This window comes from Coturnix japonica, chromosome 13 (assembly GCF_001577835.2).
Source record: "Coturnix japonica isolate 7356 chromosome 13, Coturnix japonica 2.1, whole genome shotgun sequence".
Taxonomy (NCBI): domain Eukaryota; kingdom Metazoa; phylum Chordata; class Aves; order Galliformes; family Phasianidae; genus Coturnix; species Coturnix japonica.
In genome coordinates, this window is record NC_029528.1 from 14904162 (window position 1) to 14919654 (window position 15493).

Sequence of the window (15493 nt, forward strand, 5' to 3'; positions counted from 1 at the left end):
CGTTCGAGCGAGCGAGCTCCGCTGCTCGCGCCGAGCCGGCGGCAGCCCGGCGGGAAGCAGGGAAGAGGCGGCCCGAGGAAGCGGAACTCGCTGTTGGGAGGTTGGCGGCGGGCGCAAGGCGAGCCACGTAGCAGTAGAGAACAACGTAAAGCTGACGGGCAGGGCAGCCGGCGCTGCTGCTCGGCCCGCCCGTAAGTTGCGGGAAGACGGGCAAGGGCCCCGGCTCGCCCCTTCGGTTGCCCGCCTTGCTGGGCCGGCCACGGCGGCCGTGGCGCTGGCACGAAGAGCCGGCACGCAGGCCACAGACGCTGAGGTAGAGGGTGAGGCGGGCGTCGGGGACTCGGGCGCCGGCGGCCTCTTTGGCCGGCCCTTAGGTGCTCTTCGGAAAGCGTCGGCCAGGGGCCACGGCCAGGGTGGCGCTGGCGAGCGCGGGCAGGGCCGCCCGCGGTCCTTCACCACCACCACCAGGCTGTGCCGCGCCGCGTCGCGGGCCAGCGGCGAGCGAGCCGTGCGCACCTCGCCGCTGTGCAGCCCCACGCGGAACAGCCCCGGCTCCGTCGCCTTGGCCGCTCGTAGCACAGCCAGCGTTCTGCCCCGGCGGTCCGCGTCCACCGCCACCACCTTGGCCACCAGGTATTCCGCCGGCGCCCGCCGCGGCCACCCAAAGCTCGCCCAGCGCCGCGCTCGCCGTCGGACGGCGGGTGCCAGCACACGGGCGCGTTGTCGTTCTCGTTCCCGCACCGCACCGCAGCAGCGCCGGGGCGCTCCCGCGCGGAGAGCCCCCGTTCGGCCGCGGACCACCCGTCACCTTCCACGCGCGCACCTTGGCTCTAAGCAGCAGCGACGCGACCCACCAACCGCCCCGGGTCTCGCTCCCAGCCGGGACAGGCGGCCGCTCTCCGATGCCCTCCTCGCACCACGCGTAACTCACGCGGGCCCGACGTCGCGCCTCCGCGTCCGAGTCCGTGCCTCACGCTGCCCAGTCTCCGCACCGCGACCCGCGTCGTTCTCCGCTCACCGACAGCTGTCGCGCCTGCGTGAAGCCGCGGCGCGTTTCGTTCCGTCGCCGCACGCGCAATCCCAAACACGCTCTCGAAGGGGCGCTCACCGCGGCCGGCCCCAGTCGTGCACCGATCTCCACTTGTAACTTGCCCGTCGTCTCCCGTCCAACGGCCGCGCTGTGCGCAGCTTCGAGTGCTCGGCGGAAGCGGCCGCGTCAGCCTGACGGCACGTCGCCCTCGATTGGCCATCGGTCCGCCCGTTGTCGCCGGGTCGCGGCCCGCACCGCTCAACAGGACCACCAGAGTTCGGGGCGGGGCGTCCGTCGGGATGACGCGCTCAGTAGCTCAGGCTCGATCTCGGGCGCGGTTGTCGTTCACGTCAGCACCTCCACGTGCACTTTGGAGTAAGAAAACAGTCCCCCGCCGTCCGTTGCTCTGACCTCAATCTCGTGGTATTGCGCTTCTTCGAAATCCAGGTTTCCTGTTAGACGGATCTCCCCAGTCTCAGAGTCCAAGTCAAAGAGCTGTCGGGAACCCTCTGTTATCTGTGAGATAGTGTAAAGCATTTTGCCGTTGGAGCCTTCGTCGGGATCCGTGGCCGACACCCGGACCACCAGCTGCCCCGGGGGGCTGTTCTCGGCACTGCACCGTCGTAACCTCCGCGAGACACCGGCATGTGTCGTTGGCATCCAGCACCACCACCGTGAACGAGCCGTGCCCGACCTGGGCGGCGAGCCCCCGTCCGTGGCTGTGAGCACCAAATGCAGCTCGGCTGCTCCTCCCTGTCCAACTGCCTGTCTACTACGAGTTTGACATATTTTGCACCACACCTCTCCCTTTCTTCTAAAGAAAGGGGAGAAATGGGAGTTCGGGGAGAGACTGTAATTCTGTAAGCCGTTAATACCCACGTCTTATCCCGTGCCGCTTCTAAGGGGAAACGAGACCCTGTGGATGCCGTTTCGGGTATCTCCAGAACCATCTCCTTCTGCGGAACTCGGGGGCGTGTCGTTCACGTCCCGAACCTCCACCTCCCCGCGGATAGCTGCACCGGGTCTCAAAGAACAGCTTAAGAAAAGAGCGCGCAGCTCTCGCTGTGGGACAGATCCGCTCTCGTCCAGCGTCTCCCGCACTCAGGACCCGCGTGCGGAGCGTCAGGCGGAAATGCTGCTCTCCCCTCGGAACCACGCCGCTTGCGAGCCGCCAGCTGGCTCGGAGAAAGCCCCAGGTCCTGGGGCCACGTTGCCCACCAACGACTCCCCTCGCCATTTCCTCCGCCACGGAATAGCGCAGCGTTTCGGCCCCGCTCTCCCACACGCAAACGCACACAGACCCAGCACACTTGCTCCGCGCCGCGCGACGCCGTCCGGCTCCCAGCTACGCCTCCCTCTCCGCACAGCCGGCCTTTCCCAGCGGCCCCCATCGCTCGCAGCCTTTCTCGCCGGCCCCGACGCTCGGCACCCAAAAGCCCAAAGCCTTGCTCAGTCAGCTCGGCCAAAGCCCCCAGCGCCCGCTGCCCTGCCCCGCCAGCCCTTTCCGAGCACGCTCCGCACGGCTCTTCGGCGCCTGGTGCCTGAAAAGCGCTCGGGCAAGGAGCTGCGCTCGTGGCTGCAACATCCCACCCAGCGGCACAAACTGGAAATTCGCTTTTTCCTGTTCGTTATTGCCACCATTCCCGGTTCGAATCTCCTTCCTCTTGCACACGCGACTCCCAATAATGAATTGTAATACATCGCGCGTTGGCAGCAGGCTTCCTTGTTGCTCGCAAGTTCTCTCTGGGTTTCAGTTCTCAGCTCTTCCATGCCGAAACTTGTTTGTTGCAGTGTGGAATTTGCAATATTTTGTCCTTCATGGAGGCATTGGCATATTTTCCTGATTTTCTCTTCTTTTGAAAAGACAAATACTAAGAAGATGTGCATGTGAACATGTTACCATAACTGAATGTGGATAACTTTTGCCAGTAAGCTCACATGGAAAGCTGCTTTAAGGAAATGATTCACCATCACCCTGCATCACTATCACACAGGAAGATTTCTTTCTAGGACCAAATCCTAACACGCTTCTTTACATTGGTGGTATAGCACTCACCTTGAAGGACCTATGTGTCTTCATGGTTTCGCTGTGATAAGCTTTGTTTCTTCTCTGATAGAAGAACATGATCCACAATTTGTACTGTGCCTTGATTTTTCACATCAAAACAAAGCTCTCACACCCTGACTGAGAGGTTCCGCTGTATACAAAATGTACAAGACAGACCTCTGCGAGAGAGTGTAGTGTAGTCTGCCAGTTACAGTGAAATTTGAGGCTTCTTAGAATGCAAGTCAGGCTCCAAGCGCACTCAAATGGAGGCACTTTTAGTGCTTCATTAACTCCTTTGCTGGAAACATGACTAGGCTAACGCATAGATTCCAAGATCAGTTTTCCATTATTCACCATAGCCTCCTTCATTCCATTCTCCTTCCTTTCTTCCGTCTTCAATGCATTCATCCACCATGCATCCATCAGTTTGGGATTATTACCATCTCTAACTTATTACTGACACCATGCCATGTAATTCAGTAGACAAAATGGGGAATACAGCTTGCAGCAGGATTGCCAGATCACATCCTGAAGTAATGGGTTGTGCACCATGTAAGAAGTCATGCATAAGTCAGGATCTCCTTGCGCAGAGCATCGCACTGAATGAGATGTGAAGAACACTTGGAGCCTGGATTCCTTATATTAATCAGCCTCCAACACTCCTTTAAGACGTTCACAATGAGGGAGTGGTAGTCTTTCCGTCTGAGTCCTGCAGTCCATTCAGCCATCAGCAGTCACTGGAAGGTTTGCCAATATATTTTTATTATTTCCTGCATTGCTCCATTGTGTTTGTATCCTTAAGAAGGTCAATCATCACTTCTTGCCATACACAAGCTTTCATTCATCGTCATGCAAAAATTGACAGTGACACCTCAGATCCATTGTTAATGCTCCTCAATTGGGGCCCTTTGGCCCTTTCAGAGAGAGGAGACCCAATCTCTCCGACCAGTTCCCGGTTCGAATCTCCTTTCCTCTTGCACACGCGACTCCAATAATGAATTGTAAATACTCGCCGCGTTTGGCAGCAGGCTGCCTGCTTGCTCGCAGAGTTCTGCTCTGGGTTTCAGTTCTCAGCTCTCCATGCCGAAATCTTTGTTTGTTGCAGTGTGGAATTTGCATCATATTTTGTCCTTTCCATTGGAGGCATTGGCATATTTTCCTGATTTTCTCTTCTTTTGAATCAGCAAATAATAAGAAGATGTGCATGTGAACATGTACCATAACTGAATGTGATAACTTTTGCCAGAGAGCTCACATGGAAAGCTGCTTTAAGGAAATGATTCACCATCACTCCTGCATCACTATCACATCAGGAAGATGATTCTTTTCTAGGACCAAATCCTAACACTGCTTTCTTTACATTGGGTGTGGTATAGCAGCTCACCTGAAGGACCTATGGCTCTCATGGTTTCCTGTGTGAAAGCTCTTGTTCTTCTCTGATATGACGAACATACTCACATTTGTAGCTGTGCCTGATTTTATCACATCACAACAAAGCTCTCACACCTGACTGAGAGTTGTTCCCAGCTGTATACAAAATGGTCACAAGACAGACCTCTGCGAGAGGTTAGTGTAGTTCTCCAGTTTTACAGTGAAATTGAGCTTCTTAGAATTGCAAAGTCAGGCTCCAAGCTTCACTCAAATGCAGGCACTTTAGTGGCTTCCAGTTATACTCCTTTGGCCTGGAAACATGATAGGCTCTAACGCACCAGATTCCAAGTCAGTTTTCCATCTTTCCCTACCTTCCTTCATTCCATTCTTCCTTCCTTTCTTCCGTGCTTGCAATGCATTCATCCTACCATGCATCCATCCATTTGGGATTATTACCATCTCTCAACTTATTACTGATCAGCCATGGGCCATGTAATTCAGTAGACAAAATGGGGAATACAGCTTGCAGCAGGATTGCCAGATCACATCCTGAAGTAATGGTTGTGCACCAGGTAAGAAGTCATGGCTAAGTCAGGGATCTCTCTTGCAAGCAATGCACCTGAGTGAATGGAAGCACTGGAGCCTGGATCCACGCCTCCACACACTCCTTTAAGAGTTCACAGATGAGGGAGTGGTATCTTTCCGGTCTGAGTCTGCAGTCCATTTCAGCCATCAGCAGTCACTGGAAGGGTTTGCCAATTTATATTTCTTTATTTATTTCCTGCTATTGCTCCATTGTGTTTGTATCCTGTAAGAAGGTATCATCATCATCTTCTATTGCCATACACAGCTTCTCATTCATGTCATGCAAAAATGACAGTGACACCTCAGATCCATTTGTTAATGCTCCTAATTGGCCTTTGGCCCTTCAGAGAGAGGAGGGGACCCATAACCTTTCTTATTGTAACCTCACCTTTGGTGCCTGTAGAGCTGGGAACAAATCCAGGCAGAGAAGTGCTTCCAAAGTCACTTCCCACTCCTATTACCCTTTGTTCACAAGTGATGTGTTGCTCTTCACCTTCAGGTGAGGAAAGGGAATGAAAGGAAAATTAGGCACCTTGGACTATAAAGAAGATACTTGTATGTCACCTGCCCAGAGCTATCTGAACCATTTTCATCCTAGCAGCTTTATCCACCTGCCAGTTGTTTAGATGTCATGCAGTGCTTTAACTCTTGGAAGCATGAGCACTTCTTTAATCACGTACTCCACATGGGCAGCAATACCTTTTCACAATGCAGCAGACATGAGAGGTTTGCCTCTGTGCAGTCAGTTACAGTCCTTGCATGGTTGTAGCCACTCCCAATGAGTATTTTTCACTATTCATGATTAAGTGCAGAGACAGAACATTGGTCACTTCTCTCATTTGGCAATACTGGAAGGCAGCTGGACAGCCTGCACTTCTGTATATTGGCTCCATTCACCCTCTCCTTCAGTGGTTTCTGCAGCTTGTCACGAAGGGCTCCATAATCCAGAAAATACTCCTGCATGGTCACACGGTAATTTTTTCCATTGTGGATTATGACAGTAAGTTGACATTTACAGCCATTGTCATGTCTTATGTAGAGGGGCAATTGATAGTGATGCAGATGGTTCCCTGGTTCTGACAGCAGGCCCGGCTCAGGGACTGGAGAAACTGCGGGGTCTTCTTTGAGGGTTGGAACAACTCCAAGTTCTGCTGCAGGAACTGAAGCAAATGTAGGGCTTGTCATGGGACTTGGAGCAAGCACAGAGTGTGCTGAGCAGGTTGGAGCAACCACAGGACTTATCACGGTGGAAGAAGCAATTTCAGGACCAGACACAAGAGCTGAAGTAACCACAGGACCTGTGCGAGGGCTGGTGAAAACTCCTAGTAGAAAATGAGAGTTGGTGCAACCACACAGAATGTTTACAGAACTGGTGCAATTGCAGGGTATGTTGTATGGGTCAGAGCAACCACAAGGCCTCTCCTGGGAGTTGAAGAACCAGCAGGGCTTGCTGCTAGGAGTGGAGTGACTCTGTGCCATATCTTGAGAGCTGGTGAAACCACAGGGCCTGCCACAGGATTTGAAGCAACCACAGGATCAGAAGGAGGAGCTGGAACAACTGTAGGACTGATGACAGGCATTGCCGCAACTACAGGCATGTTGCAGTAGTTCGAGCAGCCACAGAGCACATAGCAGGGCTTGGAGTCACCACAACAACTGTCAGAGGCCTCACAGCAACCATAGGGACTGTAGTGAGGGCTGAAGAATCTGTAAGGCCTATCACAGAAGTTGAAACAGCCACAGGGTCTGCCACATCGTCATCAGAATTAGAGACCATCCCTTCCCCTTGAGTGTGCTGAACAGCACTGATCAGGGTGCAGGAAGCATAGGCCAGGCCCCAGCACACTGCAGTCATTGGTCTCTCTACAATTGCCAGAGTGATGGCTTAACTGCTGCAAACAGCTTGTCAGTTCTTCTGGACTCTGCACTTCTTCTGGGTTGTCATTCCAAAGCACTGATAGTGCCCACTCTTCAAGGGGTCTCCTACACGGCCTGACACTCATAAGTGTAATGAGTGACTTATGGCATCATGGTAGATCTCGGGGTTTTATTCTGGAAGAGTTGTTTAACCACTGACAAAACTAGAAACATATTCAGGTGATGGAGCTGTAGGAACATGCTGGTTTGAAAATCTCACAGATGTTTAACACTCTGAAGAGCTGCTGTAATTAGCCTGGAGGAGAAGGGGCATATGACAGAGAAAGGGAGAGGGAGGAAATGATGGGAAACATGGCCTGTTCAAGCTCCCATAGTCTGGTTACCCAAGGACACAAAGGAAAACGTTTTAATACTGTCTGAGAGACAGTTCTCTAAGGATGAAGATGATGACAACGAGGAATGCAAACACCAGCTGAGTCTCCCAAATAACAGCTTTAACATATCTGAACCCAATGATACATGTAACAGCAAAACTGTCATCTTATTCCATCCCTCACAGATGGTAAACAGCACAACAGAGAACATACATAGTAACTAAGGTGTTCAAATAAGTAGTTCAGAGAAATGCCACCAGACGGCTTACAAATAAGCTTAGGAAATAGAGTTCAGAATGTGGTCAGAAATGGTTAAACTACATGAGCACTGCTTTCAGTTCTGATTGGAAACACTCTGGTCAGATCTGGGGTTATCTCAACATTTTGGTCACACGCTGGGCTCCAGCAATTACTGAAGTGGCATAACCTGGCAGCAGCTCAGCACAACATGGCTGTTCCATCACTGCCCTTCCCAGTGTGATGGCAGATAGAACTGAGAAATGAATGAAACAAACAGGAACCTGTGGGTTAAGACAAAAGCTATTTATCTACTGTGACAACCTCCAGCGTCAGAAACAACAGCGTTCAAAATTAAGCAGTGATCAATAAGAGAGCTCTTAGCTAGAATGGTATCGCGGCACATCAGAAGTTGCAGCATTTACACCAAAGCACAGACTCTATCAGTAGTTTTTCAGTAGAATTTATTGGGCTCTGTCAACCAACATTCAACTCTTGGAAGCACGAAAAAAACCAAACACCAGAAGTATCACATTGTGTTGAATTCCCTCCAGTATTAAACTTGATATCCCCGAAATGCACCTGAACTCTTCATTTAGACTTTACATTGGGAAAGAGAACCAAGTGAATAGAAAAGGAACACAGTGCCCAAAAGGGACTATTCACAGCATGCAGAACAAGGGAACTCCTAGTTCAATGTGCACTGTGTCAATGTCAGCCATCTCTATGGCAGCCAGCAGCTCAATATTACTAAACAATACCTTTGCTGGCAACATTCAGCTTTGATGAACAGCTACACGGAATGGTATTGAATAGATTGCATTATTACAGAGCCCACCAGACAACCAAAAAGAATGCATAAAAGCAGATGCAGGAAAATGATCGCTTGAGCATCAGAATACTTTCGTCCAACTCTTCTCTTAGAAATTAGGAGCAATAGCACTATCACAGTTAGATACCAAATCTCAGTGTTCCCAGCATGCACCCATCTCCAAACTTAACACAATTCCAAAATAAACACAAGAATAAAGAGTTGATTAAGAGGTAGGAATCCTTCCACCCACAGAAAATTCTGGCACAGCCCAGTCACTTTTATGGTGCATGTTGGGTCTCTCTTTCATCTCACTTGGAAGATATCTGTATATGAGGACTGAGATGCTTCACCATGTCCCTTAGTGATGGCTGAGCCAGGGGCTTTGATCCAAGCTGGCATTCTCCTCCGCTGCTCCGGGAGCTGTGCCTTCAGAGAGGGGAGCTTGGCCCTGCAAAAAACCGAGCATAGGGCTGATGTTGTGATTCTAAGCATAAACTGATGCAAACGAGAAGCAGAGAATGCTCATCTGAACCAATGAGAATGGGAGACCACCATTCCCTGCCATGATGCAAAGAAAGAGGAGGGCAGGAACACGGATCTCTGACCTGAACAATATTTAAACCCTATAACCAGACCCATAGCCCTATTAAAACACTACACAAAGACTTCAAAAATGCAAAACCAGAAACTTTCATTGGACATGGGAGCAGGGAAGAACACAAAAAAGTTTCCGAACAAACAAACAGCATCTTTTAGTGCCAGTGGTATGCAGTGGGCAATGAATGAGGGAAATCTGACTGCAACAGATGGGCATCACTCACTGAGGTGATATCAGTTATACTGTCACTAATGCACTGCAGAAAAGCAAGTTGATGCCGAGGGTAGGGACATGATGAGTGACCCTTGCGTGACCTACCCATAGGGTTTTACACAACGTCTGTGGCAGACCGGTGATGGTCATACCAATCTGCCCTCCTGCTCTGAAGCACTCCATGCTCAACAGACCCCTCGGGTGACACCTCAACAATTAACCTACAGTAAGTACACCGGGCACGATACCACAAGCAAAGGTGTGGGCAAATCGCATCTGGGGAGTAGCCGAGGACCCAGCGGCGTCTAAAGGACAGCATCTGCATTCTATTGCCTCTAGGGAGATCCCCGACACCATCCCCACGGGATCCCACCCTCCAAACCACCACCGGTCCCCCGGCTCGCGCTCTCGTCACCTGGCACAGCCAGTCTCCTTCTCTTGCCCGAGGACCGGCCGCAAGCAGAGCGAGCTCCGCTTTGCTCGGCGAGCCGGGCAGCCCGGCGGGAAGCAGCGGGAAGAGCGGCCCGAGGAAGGAACTCGCTGTTGACGGTTGCCGGCGGCGAGGCGCACGTGTAGACGTTAGCTGCGGGCAGGGACCGGCGCTGCTTCGGCGGCCGATGCGGGAAGAGGGCAAAGGGCCCGGCCTGCCCCTTCGCGGCCCGCCTGAGCTGTTGGCGGCCACGGGGGCCGTGGCGCTGGCCACGAAGACGCTGGTACACGCAGGCAAAGCAGAGCTGAGGTAAGGGTGAGGCCGGGCGTCGGGGCTGCGGCGGCGGCGCCCTCTTGGCGGCCTTAGGTGCTCTTTGGAAGAAGCGTCGGCCCAGGGCACAGGCCAGGGTGGCGCTGCGGAACGCGGCGGCGCCCCGCGTCCACCGCACCACACAGCCGGTTGCCGGCGCCGCGTCGCGCTGCCATGGCGCGCGCGTGCGCACCTCGCCGCTGTGCACCCCACGCGGAACAGCCCCGGCTCCGTCGCCTTGGGCCAGCTCGAGCACAGCCATCGCGTCTGCCCCGCGTTCCTGCGTCCACGGCCACCACTTTGGTCACCAGGTCCCCCGCTTCGGCCCCCGCGGGCACCAGCTCGCCCAGCGCCGGCGCGCCGTCGGACGGCGGGGTGCAGCACCACGGGCGCTGTTGCGTTCGTTTTCGTCCCCGCAGACCAGCACCCAGCAGGCGCCGTGGCCGCTCCGCGACGGAGAGCCCCCGTCGGCCGCGACCGACCGTCACCTCACGCGGCAACCTGCTCGTAGTCCAGCGGACGCAGCACGAACACGTCTCCGTTCTCGGAGTTGACGGACACGGCGGCGCTCGCGAGCCCTCCGTCCGACGAGCGTACCTAACGCGCCCTGTCGTCGGCCCCGTCCGAGTTCCGTCCTTCACGACTGCCCAGCCGGCACTCGCGCCCGCGTCGTTCTCGCTCACGACATGCTGTACGCCGGCCTGGTGAAGCGCGCGGCGTTGTCGTTCAGTCGCCCAGCGCACCCACTACGGAAGGGCGTCTCGCGGGCGCTCACGGGGCCGCCCAGTCGTGGCCACGATGCTCACGTTGTACTCCGCCCGTCGTCTCCTGTCAGGCGCGCGCTGGTGCGCAGCTCGTAGTGCTCGGCAAAGCGGACCGTCAGCCTGAAGGCACGTTCGCCTCGATGGGCCACTCCGTCCGCCCGTTGTCAGCCGGAGTCGCGGTCCCCCGCACGCTCACAGGGCTCACCACGTGTGCGGGGCGGGGCGGGTCCTCGGGCGATGGACCGCGCTCACGGAGCTCAGCTCGATCTCGGGGGCGTTTCGTTCACGTCCAGACATCCACAGTGGCACTTTGCCAGTGCAGCGAAGACCACCGCCGTCCGTGGCTCTCACTACGAGCTCGTGGGTTCCTATTTCCTCAAAATCCAGGTTTCCTAAGATCGAATCTCCCCGGTATCAGCGTTCAGATCAAACAGTTGCATAGACTGATCTGTCATCTCAGTGAATCGTACGTCACTTTTCCGTAGGAGCCTTCGTCGGGAATCGTGGGCGGAACCCGGACCACAAGCTTGCCCCGGGGGTGTTCTCGGCACTCGCACCTTCGTACTACCTCCGCGAGCAAACACCGGCACGTTGTCGTGGCATCCGCACCAACCCACCCCGGACCTGAGCCGTGCCGACCTGGGGCGGGAGCCCCCGTCCGATGGCCTGGGCAGCACCAAATGCAGCTCCGGGCTGCTCCTCCCGGTCCAGAGGCTTCTCAAGGACAAGCTCCGCTAATTTAGCTCCGGCTTCTCTTTTTGAACTATCGTAAAATGTGAGTTCGGGGAGAGACTGTAATTTCTGCAAGCCGTTTATCCCCGAGTCTTTATCCCGCGCTCTTTGTAGGGGGTACCGTGAACCGAATGATTGCTTCGTTTCGGTATTTTCAGAAACCATTTCTTCTGCGGGAAACACGGGGACGTTGTCGTTCACCGTCCCGACCTCCACCTCCCGCGGATAGTGCACCGGGTTTCAAAGAAACAGCTTAAAGAGAGCGCGCAGCTCTCGCTGTTGCGGGACAGATCGCTCTCGCGTCCAGCGTTCTCCGTCACCCGTCGAGGCCGCTGTGTGCGGATCCAGCGGAATAGCTGCTCGCTCCCCTCGGACACCACGCGCGCCTTGCGAGCCGCCAGCTGGCTCGGAGAAAGCCCCAGGTCCTGGGCCACGTTTGCCCACCAACGACTCCTTCGCGCAATTTCCTCTCGCCACGGAATAGCGCACGTTTCGGCCCGCGCTCTCCCACACGCAAACGCACACAAGCCACAGCAGCACCTTGCCTTCGCGCCGCCGCCATCCGGTCCGCTCGCCGTACCTCTCCGCCACAAGCCGGCCTTTCCAGCGGCCCCCCCTCGCACCTTTCTGCCGGCCCCCGACGCTGGCACCCAAAAGCCCAAAGCCTTTTGCCAGGCAGCTCGGCCCCCAAAGCCCCGAGCGCCGGCTCCGTGCCCCGCCGCCCTTCCGAGCATCGCACGGCTCTTCTGGGCGCCTGCGCCTGAAAGCGCTGCGGGCAGAGGGAGCTGCCGCTCCGTGGCCCAACATCCCCCACCCAGCGGCACAAACAGGAATCGCTCCTGTTCCTTTTTCCGACCAGTTCCCGGTTCGAATCTCCTTTCCTCTTGCACACGCGACTCCAAAAGCCAATTTAAATACTCGCCGCCTTTGGCAGCAGGCTGCCTGCTTGCTCGCAGAGTTCTGCTCTGGGTTTCACTTCCCGGCTCTCCAACACGGACTTTTCTGCTCTCTGATGTCTCTAAATGGCAAAGTGTTGTTTCTATTGAGTGTAGGTTCACCTTTTCCTCACTCTGTGTTCTTTTTAATCAGTAAATTGCAGTTACCTTGAGGGATGGTCCTAATAGATTCCAACACAGAATAGGAGCCAGGCAGCTTAGAGGTTAAGATGTTTCAAGGAAGTGATTCATCATCACTCCTGCTTGCTTTCACACTACAGCAATTATTCTCTTCTAGAACAGAATCTGGACCATGCTTTCTTCACACTGGGTATCACACCTCACCCAAAGGACCCAGGGCTCCAACTCTTTCCCTTCTGAAAGTCATCTTTCTTCTCCAAAATGACAAACATATCCTCTCTTGCACCAATGCCGGAGTGTGCTTCCACAGAACAAATCTTCCACACCTGATTGAAAATTGTCCCCTGCTCAACACAAACCAATCCAACAGCTTGCATGTGGATGCACTGAAACTGCTCATGTTGGCTCATTTCTCAAGCATGTGCAGGTCCGTTGCATGGCACATCTTCTTTCTATTGTATCAACTCCACAACACAAATAAATGTTACTTGCAATCTTGCTGTTGTTACATTTGTTGCCATTGTCTGGCTCCATTCTTAAAGATTTTGTAGAGTACTGGTCCCAAGATAGATGCCTGTGGCACAGCGCTTGTCATTGGACTCCACCTGGCATAGCACTCTTGAACCCAGTACTATGGCTGTGACCATCCAACAATTCCTTATCCACAGAATAATCCACCATTAAAATACACGTCTCCTACTTACAGATATGATGTGGGGACATGTCAAAGGCCTTGAACAAGTCCATGGTGATGACATCACTTATTCTTCACTTGCACAAGGATGCTGTTAGTTCATCATAGAAGTACACCAGACAGGTCAGCCATGACCCACGGGCCTCAGAGAAACAATGCTGGCTGTGTCACATCACCTCCTCTTCTTGCATGTGTCTTAAACATGGATTTCCGGAAAATCTGTTCCCTGACCTGCTGCAATAAGTTTTTCTAGATCCTGCACTTGCTCTGCTATGGAGTTCCAAAGCAAAGATGGTGCTCACTCTTCTAGAGGCCTGTTATCATCCTCCCACACAGCCTGACACTCAGACATTACTGTGTCAGGGCAGCTCTCTGGCCTGTATTCCAAACGAGGTGTTTAGATGCAGCCAACCTGGAAATGTATTCAGGAGGCAGAGCAGTAGGATCATGTTGGTTTGAACACCTCAAGTATATTTTACATTCTCAAGGGCTATTGTTAGTGGCCTGGGCTGGACTAGGGGAAAGGGAGTGAGAGGTAATGGTGGAAAAGGTGGTTTGTTCACACTCCCACAGTCCAGCTCCCAAAGGACACAAGGGAAAATGTGCAATTCTTAATGATGTCTGAGAGATGGTTCCGTAAGTACAAAGATGATGACAACATGAAGTGCAAACACCAGCTGAATCTCCTGAGTAACAGCTTTAACATATCTTAACACAGTGATACATGTAACAGCAAAACTGTCATCTTATTCCATCCCTCACACATGGTAAACAGCACAACAGAGAACATACACAGTAAATAAGGTGTTCAAATAAGTAGTTCAGAGAAATGCCACCAGAAGGTTTAGAAATAAGCTTAGGAAAAACAGTTCAGAATGTGGTCAGAAATGGTTAAACTACATGAGCACTGCTTTCAGTTCTGGTTGGAAACACTCTGGTCAGATCTGGGGTTATCTCAACACTTTGGTCCCACACTGGGCTCCAGCAATAACTGTTGTGGCATAACCTGGGAGCAGCTCAGCACAACATGGCCGTTCCATCACTGCCCTTCCCATTTGGATGGCAGATAGAACGGAGAAATAAATGAAACAAACAGGAACCTGTGGGTTAAGACAAAAGCTATTTATCTACTGCAACAACAGCCAGCATCAGAAACAGCAGTGTTTAAATTAAGCAGTGATCAATAAGAGAGCTCTTAGCTAGAATGGCATCACAGCCCATCAGAAGATGCAGCACTTACACCAAAGCACAGATTCTATCAGTAGATTATCAGTAGATTTTATTGGGCTCTGTCAACCAACATTCAACTCTTGGAAGCACGAGCATAATATAAAACACTAGAAGTATCACATTGCATTGAATTCCCTCCAGTATTAGAATAGACATCCCTGAAATGTACCAGAACCCATCATTTATACTTTGCATTGGGAAAGAGAACCAAGTGAATAAAAAAGAAATACAGTGCCCAAAGAGGACTATTTACAGCATGCAGAACAAGGGAACTCCTCGTTGAATGTGCACTGTGTCAATGTCAGCCATCCCTATGGCAGCCAGCAGCTCAATGTTACTAAAGAATCCCTTTTCTAGTAACATTCAGCTTTGATGAACAGCTACATGGCCTGGTATTGAATAGATTGCATTATTACAGAGCCCACCAGACAACAAAGAACGCATAAAAGCAGATGCAGGAAAATGTTCGCTTGAGCATCAGAATATTTTAGTCCAATTCTTCACTTAGTACTTAGGAGCAATAGTATTATCACAGTTAGATACCAAATCTCAGTGTTCCCAGCATGCACCCATCTCCAAACTTAACACAATTCCAAAATAAACACAAGAATAAAGTGTTGATTAAGAGGTAGGAAACCTTCACATAAATCTCAGGCACAGCCCAGTCACTTTTATGGTGCATGTTGGCTCTCTCTTTCATCTCACTTGGAAGTTATTTGTCCATGAGGACCAAGATGCTTCTCTTCTCCTCCCTTACTGGTGGCTGAGCCAGGGGCTTTGATCCAAGCTGGCATTCTCCTCCGTTGCTCCAGGAGCCGTGCCTTCAGAGAGGGGAGCTTGGCCCTGCAAAGAACAAAGCAGAGGGCTGATGTAGCAGATATGACCATAAACTGACACAAACGAGAAGCTAAGAAGGCTCATCTGAACCAATGAGAATGGGAGACCACCCTTCCCCGCCAAGATGCAAAGAAGAGGAGGGTGGGGACATGGATCTCTGACCTGAACAAGACAGCCTCTAAACCCTATAACCAGACCCATAGCCCTATTAAAACACTACACAAAGACTTCAAAAATGCAAAACCAGAAACTTTCATTGGACATGGGAGCAGGG

General features: G+C 52.7%; 2 pseudogenes; both read right to left on the reverse strand.

The window, feature by feature from the left end:
- LOC107320273 overlaps positions 1–3110 on the reverse strand; it is a 6646-nt pseudogene extending 3536 nt beyond the window's left edge.
- Positions 3111–9482: 6372 nt separating this feature from the next.
- Positions 9483–13205, reverse strand: LOC107320272 (annotated as a pseudogene).
- Between the last annotated feature and the right edge of the window lie 2288 nt (positions 13206–15493).